This window comes from Arachis ipaensis, chromosome B8 (assembly GCF_059453495.1).
Source record: "Arachis ipaensis isolate K30076 ecotype BB chromosome B8, ASM5945349v1, whole genome shotgun sequence".
In the NCBI taxonomy this organism is placed as follows: domain Eukaryota; kingdom Viridiplantae; phylum Streptophyta; class Magnoliopsida; order Fabales; family Fabaceae; genus Arachis; species Arachis ipaensis.
The window spans coordinates 68,463,758-68,479,628 of NC_142443.1; positions in this window are offsets into that span (position 1 = coordinate 68,463,758).

Below are 15,871 nucleotides of genomic sequence, written 5' to 3' on the forward strand. Positions count from 1 at the left end.
ACGCCAGAAAGAAGCATCTTCTGAGCGTTGAACGCCAGAAAGAAGCACCTTCTGGGCGTTTAACGCCAGATTGACAGCATCCTGGGCGTTTAGAAAAACGCCCAGTGACAAAGGAGTTCCTGGCATTCAACGCCAGAAAGAAGCAACAGCTGGGCGTTGAACGCCCAGGAGAAGTAGCATTTGGGCGTTAAACGCCCAAAACATGCAGCATTTGGGCGTTTAACGCCTGGATGGTGGGGAGGAGGTAAATTCGTTTTTATTTCACATTTTTTATTTTAATTTTAATTTTCATATTTCAATTCATGATTTCTTGCATAAACATGTTACAAACCCTAATTTCTAAAATCCCTAATTTCTAAAAACCCTAATTTAAAAATATCAAATGTATGTTAATCCATAAACACAAATTCTTTTTCAATCCTATCCAACTCTTTTTCAAATTTTCCAAAACAAATCTATCTCTTTTCCTTCTAAAATCTTTTCAACTCATCAATATCTTTTTCAAATCTCCACATTATCTTTTTCAAAATCCAAATTTATCTTTTTCAAATATCTTTCATATCTTTTCAATTTTAAATCACATCTTTTCATATCATACTTATTTTTTATAAATCATATCCTCTATCTTATCTTTTTTTTCGAAAACCCACCCCCCTCCCTTTTAAATCCACATTCGGCCTTCCTCCTCTCATCCACCATTCGACACTAGCTCTCCTTCTATTCCTCTCCTTTCTTTTCTTTTGCTTGAGGACAAGCAAACCTCTAAGTTTGGTGTGTTTATCTGTGATCACTAAATTATACCCACTAAGATCATGGCTCCTAAAGGAAAACAACCCACTCCAAGAGGCAAGAAAGAGAGTATTCCAAAACCACTTTGGAATCAAGGGAAGTTCTTAACCAAAGAACATTCAGACCATTACTACAAAATAATGGGTCTAAGATCAGTGATCCCGGAAGTCAAGTTTGATCTGAAAGAAAATGAATATCTGGAGATCCAAGAGCAGATTCGAAACAGGAACTGGGAAGTCCTAGCTAATCCTGAAACAAAAGTGGGAAGGAATATGGTTCAGGAGTTCTACGCTAATCTGTGGCAAACAGACAGGCAGAGAATATCTGGAACCGCCCTCTATGACTATCGGACTATGGTCAAAGAAAAGATTGTTCACAACCATCCTGACAAAATCAGGGAGATCTTTAAGCTACCTCAGCTGAAAGATGACCCAGACTCCTTCAATAGGAGAATGATAAGAACAAACAAGGGCCTGGATAAGATTCTAGAGGATATATGCATCCTTGGAGCCAGGTGGACCACCAGCAGCAAGGGTGTCCCAAATCAACTCAAGAGAGAAGATCTCAAATCAGTCGCCAGAGGATGGCTGGACTTCATTGGGCGTTCTATATTGCCCACTAGCAACCGTTCTGAAGTCACCGTTAAAAGAGCAGTGATGATCCATTGCATTATGTTGGAAAAAGAAGTGGAAGTTCATCAACTGATCCCATCCGAATTTTATATACTTGCAAACAAGAACTCCAAAGATGCCAGGTTGGCTTATCCAAGCTTAATCTCTATGCTCTGCAAAGATGTTGGCGTAAGGATGGGAATAATGGAGTACATCTCAGTAGAGCAACCAATCACTAAAACTACAATGGAAAAACAACAAGTGCAGGATGACCCATCAAGAGGAGAGCACAGGAATTTCTCCCAGAAATCCCTCAATTTGAATATTGGGAACATCTTGAAGCATCTGTTACTAAATTGCAAGAAGCTATGGACCAAATAAAAGAAGAATAGCAAAACCAAAACAGCATGCTCTGCAAACTGCTCAGGGAACAAGAAGAGCAAAGGCGTGACTTAAAAGAACTGAAGCGTCAGAAGTTATCTCTTGAAGGACCAAGCACCCCACAGACTAGAAGAACATCCACATCCCAAATTCAAGGTTGTTGAGTTCTAATCTTAGCCTTAACTCTGTGATAATTGTTCTTATTTGAGTTTTACCTTAGAAGTTATAGTAGTAGTTAGTAGTTATTTTATCTCCAATTAAGCTATAATTTATTTTTCTCATCATCATTAAACATGAATAAAATAGAAGATTTTCTTTAGAATAAGGAGGCAATATTTTTCGAGTTTTAATAAAAGAAATTCTAATTATTTACATGTGGTGGCAATGCTTTCTGCCTTCTGAATGAATGCCTGAACAGAGCATATGTCTTTGGAATTTGATGTTCTTGAATGTTAAATATGTTGGCTCTTGAAAGAATGATGAACATGAGACATGTTATTGATAATCTGAAAAATCATAAAAATGATTCTTGAAGCAAGAAAAAGCAGTGAATACAAAGCTTGCAGAAAAAAAGTATATGCGGAAAAAAAAAGAGAGAGAGAAAAAGCAAGCAGAAAAAGCCAATAGCCCTTAAAACCAAAAGGCAAGGGTAATAAAAAGGATCCAAGGCTTTGAGAATCAGTGGATAGGAGGGCCTAAGGGAATCAAATCCTGGTTTAAGCAGCTAAACCAAGCTGTCCCTAACCATGTGCTTGTGGCGTGAAGGTGTCAAGTGAAAACTTGAGACTGAGCGGTTAAAGTCAAGGTCCAAAGCAAAAAGAAGAGTGTGCTTAAGAACCCTGGACACCTCTAATTGGGGACTTTAGCAAAGCTGAGTCACAATCTGAAAAGGTTCACCCAATTATGTGTCTGTGGCATTTATGTATCCGGTGGTAATACTGGAAAATAAAGTGCTTAGGGCCACAGCCAAGACTCATAAAAGTAGCTGTGTTCAAGAATCAACATACTGAACTAGGAGAATCAATAACACTATCTGAATTCTAAGTTCCTATAGATGCCAATCATTCTGAGCTTCAATGGATAAAGTGAGATGCCAAAACTGTTCGGAAGCAAAAAGCTACTAGTCCCGCTCATTTAATTAGAATCTGAGCTTCACTCAAAAACTCTGAGATATTATTGTTTCGTGACTTATTTGTATTCTATTTTATTTATCTAGTTGCTTGGGGACAAGCAACAGTGTAAGTTTGGTGTTGTGATGAGCGGATATTTTATACGCTTTTTGGGGTTAAATTCATGTAGTTTTTATGATGTTTTAGTTAAGTTTTTAGTTTATTTTCATTAGTTTCTAGGAAAAATTCATATTTCTAGACTTTATTATGAGTTTGTGTATTTTTCTGTAATTTCAGGTATTTTCTGGCTGAAATTGAGGGAGCTGAGCAAAAATCTGATTCGGGCTGAAAAAGGACTGCTCATGCTGTTGGATTCTGACCTCTCTGCACTCGAAATAGATTTTCTGGCGCTACAAAAATCCAATTGACGCTCTTCCAATTGCGTTGGAAAGTAGACATCAAGGGCTTTCCAGAAATATATAATAGTCCATACTTTGCTCAAGGATAGATGACGTAAACTGGCGTTCAACGCCAGTTCCATGTTGCAGTCTGGCGTCCAGCGCCAGAAACAGGTTACAAGTTGGAGTTCAACGCCAGAAACAGGTTACAACCTGGCGTTGAACGCCCAAAACAGCCCAGGCATGTGAGAAGCTTAAGTCTCAGCCCCAGCACACACCAAGTGGGCCCCAGAAGTGGATTTCTGCACTATCTATCATAGTTTACTCATTTTCTGTAAACCTAGGTTACTAGTTTAGTATTTAAACAACTTTTAGAGATTTATTTTGGATCTCATGACAATTTTAGATCTGAACTTTGTACTCTTTGACGGCATGAGTCTCTAAAATCCATTGTTGGGGGTGAGGAACTCTGCTGTGTCTCGATGAATTAATGCAAGTATTTCTGTTTTCTATTCAAATACGCTTGTTCCAATCTAAGATGTTCATTTGCGCTTCATTATGATGAAGGTGATGATCCGTGACACTCATCACCATTCTCAATCCATGAACGTGTGCTTGACAACCACCTCCGTTCTACATTAGATTGAATGAGTATCTCTTAGATTCCTTAATCAGAATCTTTGTGGTATAAGCTAGAATCCATTGGCAGCATTCATGAGAATCCGGAAAGTCTAAACCTTGTCTGTGGTATTCCGAGTAGGATTCAGGGATTGGATGGCTGTGACGAGCTTCAAACTCGCGAGTTATGGGCATAGTGACAGACGCAAAAGGATAGTAAATCTTATTCCGGTATGATCGAGAACCTACAGATGATTAGCCGTGCGGTGACAGCGCACCTGGACCATTTTCACTGAGAGGACGGATGGTAGCCATTGACAACGGTGATCTACCAACACACAGCTTGCCATAGGAGGAACGTGCGTGTGTGAACAAGAAGACAGAGGAAAGCAGAGATTCAGAAGATAAAGCATCTCCAAAACTCCAACATATTCTCCATTACTGCATAACAAGTAACCTTTAATTCATGCTCTCTTGTTCATTTGCAAGTCAACTGATAACCACAAATTAATATCCTGACTAAGAGTTGCAAGATAACCATAGCTTGCTTCAAACCAACAATCTCCGTGGGATCGACCCTTACTCACGTAAGGTATTACTTGGACGATCCAGTGCACTTGCTGGTTAGTGGTACGAGTTGTGAAGAATTGTGATTCACAATTCGTACACCAGGTGTCCTCTAATTTGTCAATTATTTTGATTAATGTAGAAGTTTGTTCTCTAGTTAAAACATTTACAATTTTTTCACAATATCTGCAGTTACATAATCCTATCCCTAAACAATTATTCTGTTAATTTTTTTCACTATTTTCTTCTAAGCTTTCTTCTTCTGAGTATGGTCTAATTGTTGTATAAAATAATCTTCAGTTTCAGAAGAGTCCTCATAAATTGATTCTTCTTCTGATTCTGAGTTGATTAATATAGCTGTTAAAGCATGTTTAATTTCTTTATTTTCTATTTTATTTTTTTCTGTTGTACACTTATTAGCGTAATATCCTTTTTTTTACATTTCCAACATGTTACTTGTTTTTTCTTACTAGAAGATTTAGGTTTTCCTTCAGGGGTTTTATAGACTTTTTTATAATGTTTCAGTTCATAATAAAGGGGTTTATCTATACAATATCTAGGTTTTTTATAGAATTTTTTCTTTTTAATTTTATGTTGACCACTGGGTACCTTTTCTGGAGTTATTCCGTATTGATAACAAAACGTTCCAAGTTCTCTTCTCCCCGTGATAGTTTCTTGTTTTATTTTTTGTTGTATCTTGGTATCTGTGCATACTTCTATACCTGTTTGTACTATTATGTTATGCTATTGTCCAAAAGTTAATGAGTTATAGGGAATCTGAATCCCAAACTGTGTTTGTAGTTTTTGTAATACTTTTTTAGAGAATAGTTTTGGTAAAGCTGCTACGAATCTTTCTTTCCAGAAAGGTGCATGTGCATCATCTCTTATCATAACTTTTGACATGAAGACATCTTTATACCATCTATAATCAGACATGGTTGGACATCGTAAATTCGTTAATTGGGTTCCTATCCTATCTTTAAAAGTACTTGAATCTCCTACAAAATTTTTAATAATGGTATATATCAATGTGGATGTAGCATGTGGTGACTGATCTTCTTGTTTAATGCTATTAATAATTAATTCTTTTTCTTGGATGTTGAGAAAATTATCCTACCAACCTTTTAATTGTCCTGTGAATCCTTGGGTTAACATAGTTGCTGCTTCTTTATCGGAAGCTTTTCTCATCTTATAAGCAGTTGCAGCCATAGTTATATTACACATTTGATCTAAAATGGATTGTTCACTTAATCCATCTATATTCCATTCTACTAAGTGTAAGACCCAGAACTTTTAAAAAAGTCTTATCATGATCAAGTCTCAAATCATATAGTTATTTATAGCCTTAATTTCAAAAATCAGTTTATTAAAGATGATTAAGGCAAGTTTTGATTTATTGGATTTGAGATAAGTTATGATTATCATCCAATTTTACAATTATTGGATTATTTTCTATATTTGAATTATAAAGTTGATAGTTATGAAATAATAAGGATTTTATATGATTTGGATTAGATAAGTAATATTTTAAATATTAATATTACTATTTTAGAAAAATGAAGAAATTAAGTATATTATTTCTAATTTTTAGATTTGGGCATTTTATTAAAAATAATTTGTGAAATTGATGAACAAGTAGTATTTTCTATATACCTCTAGTGTTGGATTTAATTTGGGTTTCAATTACCATATTATTCTCAACTTTATTTGAAATTACCAAAATGCCCCTAACCCTAGCTTTTGAAAATAAAACCCTAATTCCTAAGCATAGCAGCCGCCACCCCTTTTCTTCTTCCCTTCAGCAAACCTGCAACCCAACAATTTCCTAAGAGAAAAGGAAACAGAAGCAGAAAACGGACCAGAGAGAGAGGATGAGATGCGGATGAAGAGAGGAGGAGAGGAAGGAGATTCGCACCGGCGTGCTGGGCTCCACCGCCGCCGTCGCGTTGTCGCCGTCAGCACTGCGGGATGCCATCCGCGTCGCTGTCACTGAAGCTTCGCACCGCTGTCCAACCGCCGTGCCTCGCCGTCAGTTGCTGCTCATCCTCATCGCGACCAAAGGGGAGCGCGAGACCAAGGGAGAGAGAGAAAGCGTGGAGTTGGCATCGCGCGGAGAGGGATTCGCCGCTCCTTCCCACCGCCGCCGAGCTGCCATTGTCGACGCGTGTCACCGCGGCTGAGGGTGTCGCCACCACCAAACCCTGGCCGAAGATTCTTCCGCTGCACGCGAGAGGAAGAGGAGCGATGAGGCAGAACGCGTCCTGGCCGGAGTTCTTGAGCGCCGCCGTCGCTCGTGCCTCCTCCCGCCGCCAAATCTGCTCCCACTTCTGGGTTCTGGAATCTGACCCGGATGCCGCTGCCACCATCCGAGCTCGCTGCTGCTGATGATGGTAAGCCCAAACTGCCGCCGGCAAAAGGGATTCAGGCCGCTGCAGGTGTCGCTGCCGGAGAATAGAGTTGCATCTCTGTGATTCTGACCGCCAGGAGTGGTTCTGTGACGTTAGGGACCACTGCCGGAGCTGCTGGCTACTCCTGCAATCGCCGGAAAAGTATGCGGGTAAGGGTTTTAATTTGCGGTTTCTGTCCTTTTTGGATTTCGAAAAGAGTATTGACACTGCGTGGTTGTACAGCTGCTATTATCAGAAATTCGGGCCGCCGCCGTTATTCAGAATTTATTAATGGAGCCGCTGCCGAGTCGATTTGGAGTTGCGGCTGTTTCGTTTCGCTAATCTAATGAGTATCTCTATTTCGAAAGCCTTGCGTTAGTACCTTGTTGTGCTTGGTTAATGAATATGAGTTTTGATAACGTGGGGTCGAGTCCTGATTATTGTATGTTGCGATTAGTGTTGCTATGGTTATTGCGAAAGTGGCTGGGAGCTGAGGTCTTGGTTGCCGTCAGTTCGGGTTGAGGCGTAAAGGACTCTGTGAGACGTTTGGGTTATGGAATTTGCGTTTTGAGGTAGGGGCGCTTTCCAAAAACTACAGTTTATTATTGGAATTATTACATATGGATACTGATGTGAGATATGGTGTAATTAGTGATTGTATCTGCCTTATGTATTATTTGATTGACTCGAATGATTATGGATGTTGGCTTGGCTGAATTGTTGTGTGGCTTGTGAAATGTAATGTTTAAAGTTGATTCTTTAAATATTTGAAATGAGTTCAATCCGTTGAGGATTGGTTTGAATTGAGTCAATTATTTTGATAATATGAAAGATAGAATGCTCTTGAAATTCAGCCTGGGTTGCTTTAATTGCTCTGGTTTTGATAAATGATTTATTGTTGAACTGATTCTTTAAAGCTTTATAAATGAGTTAAATCGGTTGATATTGAGTTGATTTCTGAAATGGTTTCCTTGAGGTATGCCATTGAGGCGACTGTTGGATTTAGCTTGCTTTTGAATTGATTTCTGGTTTTGAGCTGTTGAAAAGGAATGAGAAACGGTTTAGTTGGGACCCGAACCGGGTGGCAAAAGTCCAAGTTTTAGGGGAGGTGCTGCCGAAATTTCTATAAAATCCGAGTCTTTATTGAAATGTTGTCTGGAAAATGATGAGTTAAAGACTTCTACTATTTTATTTGAATTGTCGAGAAAAGGATGATTCATGCTTTCGAAATGAATTAATAAAGAGGAAATTGTGATTTAGTCTTGCTTCTTAAGAAAGGCATTGTATCTCTTTCAGGAGAAGGTTATTTAGATGAAACTTGTGTTTTAAAGCTGTTTGGATGTGAAAAGGGTTTATGCCTTTGAATTTGACTTGGGGGTTTCAATTAAAGAAGTTTCAATGACTTTGAAAGAACCTGAATGTCTATTGACAAGTTTCATTTTGAAATGTTTTGAGAAAGGTTTTAAGTACTCTTTGAATTCTGAATTCTTGCAAGACTAAAACAATTTTGAACAGTTGAAACGTTCTAGAATTTATCATGGGGGTTGAAGTTGGTTTTGCCTAAGTAAAGGAAACGGCTTTGAAAGGAGTAAATGATTACATGACTCGGTTTGGCTTAGATCCTATTTGCTTACTCAAATTAGAAAGCCAATGTTTTAATGATTTTAAATGAATTTGGCGAAATGAGTTATGTTATTCTCCCCTAAAGACTTGGGACTCTGCCGAGAAACTTTTGTTATGAAATCCCATTGTTGTATGGGTGATTTTGAATACTTTGAAATAAATCCTTAACTTGCCATGATTTTGGAAGTTTTGGAAAGAGGAAGCCGAGAGTGGCTTATTTCAAAAAGGAAATTTTCCTTGAGTAAAATTGGCTTATGAGCCTGAGATAATTTGAGAAATGAGATCTTTAAAGCCAAGGCTGAAAAGAGTTGAAACTTGATTTCAAAGTGAAATGAATTGAGAAAACGATTTATGGCTTAAATGCCGATTTCATGAATTTGATGATTTTGAATGTGGAAGTGTTGTTTTATTATGAGCCGGAATGGCTATGTATGATTATGAATATTGACTGGTTCTGGATTGAACCGTGAGCCGGAATGGCTGTGTGTGATTATCAATATTGGCTGGTTCTGGACTAAACCGTAAGCCGGATGGCTGAGATGGATGTTGATCCATGGATGAGAATGAATGCATGTATATGCTGAATTATTGATAATTGTGATTTTTGCACTTCCACTATTGGAGATGAGGGTTTCCCTGGGTAGTAGCAATGGCTAGCCACCATGTGCTCCAGGTTGAGACTCGAAGCTTTGTTAACCCAATGTCGTAAGTGTGGCCGGGCACTGTGAAAGGCCCGGATGAGCTCGCCCCCATAAATATTCACCAGTGATGGTGATGGATAAATATTCACCAGTGATGGTGATGGATAAATATTCACCAGTGAGGGTGATGGATATGGATCATGATTATGATCAAGTTTATGATGAGTATAACTCGAGTTGGGGATGCACGACAGAGGGACAGTCCAATGGTTAGCTACCAGGACTTGTCGGGTTGGCTCTATAACCGACAGATGATATCATCAGCCACTAGGGACAGGCATGCATCATATGCATTTGTGTGACATTGGTTGGGTGTGCATATTATACTTGGTTTGCCTATGTGATTAATTGCTAACTGTTCTACTTGTAATAACTGTTTGTTTGTGCTTGAACTTCCTATCTGTGTTTGCATCTGGGACTCTGTTGGATTGTGGTGATTGGTTGTTGGTTGGATTGTTTGGGCCTAGGGCCGTGGTTGGAAAGAGATGAACTAACGGTTGATTTCGGTTTTGTGTTTCTGGTTTAGAATAAAATTATGAAAGGCTATTTTGGTTCCGCATAGATAAACCATTTTGAAAGGCTTTTGAGTTTTGAGAATTGAACGGTTCTTCTTTCCGAAAAGATTTCTGACTTTACTTTCATTGTAAACCGTTGTTTTTGAAAAGAGGCATAAGACGGTTATGAATCACTGGTGCGGTTATCTTCATGTATCCTATTACAGTAATTCCCAAAAACCCTCTACTGAGAACCCTTTCGAGGATGATGTTCTCACCCCCCTACATTTTTCCCCTTTCAGGATATGGGCGCAGAAGTTACGAAGAGTTTATTTAATTGTTGTTGTGATGCCCTGTATCGTTTTAGTTATGGTTTATTGTACCCTCGCCTTTATCTTGATATATTCTGTAAGAGGGATAGGAAATTGTATTGGATTATGCTTGTAATAATACTTATATATATGTATGTATATATATATATATATATATATATATGTACTCTTTATGAGTTGCTGTAAGTTGTATGGATGTATGTTGTATATCAAAAGTATTTTTGGGAGCGATTTTGCGGTTTAAAGTTTTAAAAAGGCTCATATTTTAGTATTAAATAGTATAAGTGTCATCGTAATGTCCGAGCTATCAGAGTCGTGCAGCCGGAAGTGTGAGCTTTGGTAGTTAGGGTGTTACACTAAGTTTGACCCTGTGAAACTATTTTATACTAATTGTGTTCTTTCTTCTAAGCCTACATCTACTGGTGATGGTCTAGAATAATAATTTCTTGTTTTAGGATAATCTCTTTTATGAGATATTTTGTTTATTTCTAATTCTTTTTCCTTTTTTAATGTATTAATCATCATTTTTCCCAGACTAATACTTCTAAGTTTTTCTTTTAATTCTTCAACTTCTGCTTCTACTTTAGATTTTAAACTAATATTATCTAAGCTCTGTAATTTATATATAGGTTTTTCTATAAGTTTTTCTACTGTAATAGTTTTTTCATATTTTTCATTCTTCCTAATTGATTTTTCATTATATCTAACATGGTATTAGTAAAGTTTAATTGTTGATGTAATTTCTTAATATCTCTTTCTTCTATGTTTCCTTCTGCATTGCTATCTTTATAGGGTGTTGCTTCAACTTCTAAATCTTTTCCAACTAGTATTTTAATAGTTTCTTTAGGAGGATATTCAGATTCTATTATTGATCCTGAACTAGTTTTCCATACAACAGTTGGTTTTGTTAACGAACATAATTTCTTGTTGCTTTCAGAGTAATAATTAACGTACCAGTCAAAGAAATATAAATTAATCTTATTTTCTTTCATAAAATCATAGAATAGTTCTCTTAGTCTAATAACTTCATTTTCAGAATAATTAGTAAAACACCAATCTCTTAACGGTTTATTATAATCAGCATTAAAATCTTGTCTTATCCATTCTTTATCAATCTCAAATGGTTCTTCCTTAATAATTACTGATAAAACTTGTGATTCCATTGGATCATATTCTGAAGGTGCTTTATATACAGGAGTAGCTATATGAGGCCTTATATTATTAATTCCTATAATATTATCCATATTTCCTATTGATGAATTATCTATAGAATTTCTATGACTAATGGTTTCAACACTATCAGGAATTCTTAATGATTGGGATCTATTCATCCTTATTCTAATATCCAGTCCTTCTCTTATTATTTCTCTTAATCTAGTGTTTTCTATTTGTGGCTCTTCAATAATATCAGGTATTACCCATTCTTCAGGCATTTTGTTTATTAATTGTTCATGTCTTAGCTTTCTAGGTGTTTGTATATTAGATCTTTTTAGATTTGCATGCATAATTATCATTTCTTCTTTTGAGGATTGTCTTAATGCTTTAAAGTTATAATTAACCTTAGTAATTTTATAATATATTCTATAGATTATTTCAAATGGATCATATTTTTCATTTATGATTTTTTCATCATATTGGACATGAAATTTTAAAGCTTGCCAAGTGTATTCATCTTTTAGATTCATAGCATAATTCAGATAACAATTGAAGAAAACTGGTCCATCATGACAGTTACTTTCTAATATTCCTATTAACAAGTCACTAAAATTTGGAAATCTTGTATCTCTTAATGTCAATAATATGGGAACATTTATTCTTATTCTAAAATTAGGTTTTACTACTACTTGTATTAATCCTATATGGATGAAGTTATACCCTTTGTTACTATGTTCTTTTAGCTTATCTTCTTCTAAGATGGTAATAGTCCTATTATTTCTTGTTCCTGGTTTACAGTATTCTAACAGATGAATTTCATAATCTCTTCCTTCCCAGAAATTTCTTTTTTTATATACTTCATTTTTATCTATTATAGGTATGCTACAATTATGAAAACTTTCTTCTAACTTGGCTATTTCTACTTCATTTTTAGTTCTAGAGGTGGATGCTTCACCTATCTATTTTTACTACTAAAAAATTATTTTTTCCGAGATTTAAACTACTCATCATTCTCAATAAACTAGCCATTTTATGGTTAGAACTTTGTGAGTTACGGGACCACCCTCGTTAACCAACGGATCCACTGCCTCACTAGGACTTACAACCGGGACCACAATCTAGGATGACCAACGTATTAACAGTTCTCACTGCTACTTCAAAGTTTTAACTATAAAATTTTTAGTTTATGAAAAAGATGTGTAATAAAAATCCGGTTAAAAATATTCTTTATAAATGATACCACTCGTACAGAATCTTGTAAATGCTCAGGTAAAGGTTCAGGTGGCACTACTTGTAAAGGTTGCATCATTTGGACGTTTACTACTTGTATTCGTGATTGTATCTCTTGCAAAGCGATCATACTTTGTCTGTGAAGATAATGCATTCTTCTAACATGATAAATACGTTTATTCTTAATACTTTCCTTAACATTTTTTATTGATTTCATGGGTTCAATATGTTATAGCAACATTTTGGTTCTGATTATTTTCTTATTTATCTTCTTTATTTCTACTATTAATTCTGAATATTCAGTTGTTAATCTTCTTATTTTCATTACTATTAACATCATTCTTATTTTAATTTTTCTTCTAACAAGCTTCAAAGAAGTAAGCCTTTTTTGAAACTTTTTCATGTTATAAGAATAGAAATAATAACTAGGAGAATAAAGAAATTATAAAAAAAGAAAGACTAAGATAGTAAGCTTATAGAGATAAACTTGTACTCTTATTGCTTGTAAAGTTGATACAATCTTGGAGATGATTACAAATATTTAGAGAATTTAAGAAGTAAGAAGATATAGAAGTAGAGAGAGCTTTGGAGCTTTCGAGTTTTTTACATCTTGGAATGAATGAGGCATTTGGTATTTATAGACCTCAAATGATTACTATTTGGTTACTATTTGCCGACAGTAATATTTACTTTTACTGTTTGCCGACATTTACTATTTTGCCGACATGTACTATTTGCTTTTACTGTTTGCCGACATTTACTGTTTGCTTTTTCTTTACAGATATCATTTTCTTTTTTTTTAACTGAGCTTTTTATCTTGAGCTCATCTACTTGTTCTTATTGTTATTACATTTCAAAAGGGTCTTGTGAATCTTGAAAATAATGAGCCGGACTGGATTGGACATTGTCGTCTTTTTCGAGAGGTACGGCCTGGATTGCTTGTAGTGAGTTCTGGATATGTAAAACTCAGTTAATTAATTGCTAATTAATCCATAAATTAAAATATATTCTCGAAACTGAGAAATGAGATTTTTATGGTTTAATGTGATAGAGAAAATTAAAACGAGAATTTTGACACTAATTTTAAAGAAATCGGCCCAAAATTGGGCCCAAGGAACCAGCCAAGCCCTCATTCATTAAAGAGTTCAGCACACTCTCTTCCCTCTCAACAAACACACACGCTGAATAGAAAGAGAGAAGGGGGGAAACATGAAACCCTTGCTTCAAATCACTCCAATCTTCCATTGATAATAACTTGTGATCCGGGGCTCCGATTGACGCACCATTTACGGCCACGCGACCGCGGCGTCGAGCTCTACAAAACCCATACCATTATTCTTGAGGTAAGCCACGTTTTCTTCTTCAAATTCCCATCCCATAGTTTTGAAAATTTTGGGTGAAAAGTGTTGGAGATTTTTGAGTTTGGATGTTATAAGCTCAATTTAACTTGAAGGAAAAGCTTCTTCTTGCCTCTTTTGATCCTTGGGCTTGGTAAGTACCTCAAACCCTAGTGAAGTCTCTGAATTTGAGGTATTGGGTATTGAGTTATTGTGTTTGGGTATGATAATTGTGGCTTAGGAAGTGTGTATGTGCATATTGAAGCTTGATTGATACCTTGGAAAGCTTAGAAAGGAGCTTTGTGCTTGGAAATATGATTTTTGGAAGCCTTGATAGCTTGAAAGTTGAATTTGAGGGTGTTCCGGGCGAACGGGAATCGGCCAAGGTATGATTTTGATTTCCTGTATCTAAAATGTAATGTGGTGTGAAAACTTAGGCTAGAGACCCTAAGATAGGATTTGAACTATTGATGTTGTTGTTTGATTGTGATAAATTGTGTTGTTATGCATGTGTTTAGTGGATTGTGGAATGTGATGAGGATTAAGTTGAAAATGTATAGATAATGATAGAATGATTGTGAATGGTGATAATTATTGGTAAGGCATGTGAAGTTGTATGTGATATGGATTGGTATGCTTAAATATTGGTAAGATTGGTGCCTTGTTGGTAAGTATGATTGGGAGTGGGATATTGATATGTGCATATGTAAGATGATTGATGAAATTGAATGTTTGTTTGGAAATTGAGATAGAGAAGGATGATTATGAAATAAATTATTGAATTGAGATTGGTTAAATATGGAAGAATTGGTGGGTTGAGGGTTGAATGAGGTTTGGAAATGATTGATGTTGGAATGGTTGAGTTTTGGTTGATTTTGAATGAATTTGGGAAGTGTATGCTTTGGAAAATTTGAGGTTAATGAAATTGGTAAAAATGAAATTTTGATGAACTTCAACGGATCATATCTCAAGCTATTATTTTTGGAATTTGATGATTTTTATATCAAATGAAAGATAATTTCATAAGCTTTAAAATGGTTTAAATTTGATAGAAATTCGAATTTTATGAAAGGAGATATGATCGTTGAAAGTTTGGGCCTGAAATCTAAATTCTGTAAATTCTGCAGAATTTGTGATTTCTGGTTTGTGTGCGCACGCACAGGCCTGTGTGCACGCACACCCCGTAGGTTTTTTGACCTGTGCGCATGCACAGCCTTGTGCGTATGCACACACGGGGAAAGGGCTACTAATGGGAGCACTAGCATGCCCTGTGCGCGCACACAATCAATAAGGATTTGCAAGCTGTGCGTACGCACAGCCCTATACGTACGTACATGTTGGAAATGTCATTCTGTTGGTGGCGCTAGCACACCTTGTGCGCGCACTCAATAATGGATATTTTACTTTCTGTGCATATGCACAAGCCTGTGCGCACGCACACTTTTAAAAATACTTCTGGGCGTGCGCACGCACACCCCTGTGCGTACGCACATGACCTTGTTCTTTTCTAAAGCTTTTGTTTTCAAGTCTTTTACATTCCCAACAAGCTTGCGACCTTCCAAGACACTGTTTCAGGCTTATAAACCCCCATTTTCATCTTTTAAATCTTAAATTAATGTAAAATGCCTAGTGATTAAGAGGAAGCTAGGGAAGGGGGTAACTTGTGGATGAAGAAAGGGGATATTATGATGAGTTATGATTAAAAATGAGGATATGAGTTATTGAGGAGGATGGTGGAGTGCTGTATATGATATGAGCCGAAGGGTTGAGTATGATATGAGCCGAATGGCTGTGTGTAATGATGGTTATGGCTGGTTATCAATTATGATTTATAAGCCAGATGGTTGAGATGAATGTTAATGTATGGCTGTGATTGAATGCATATATGCTGAATTGTTGATTATTTTGACTATTGCACTCAACCTATCTGAGATACGAGTTTCCCTGGGTGAAAGCAGTGGCTAGCCACCACGTGCTCCAAGTGGAGACTCGATACTCTGCTGATCCTATGTCGTAACTGTGGCCAGATACTGTGAAAGTTCCGAATGAGCTCGGCCTCGTGAATATACACCAGTGAGAGTGTTAGATGTGAATTTATATTGTGAATAGCTCGAGTTGGGGAAGCACGACAGAGGGACA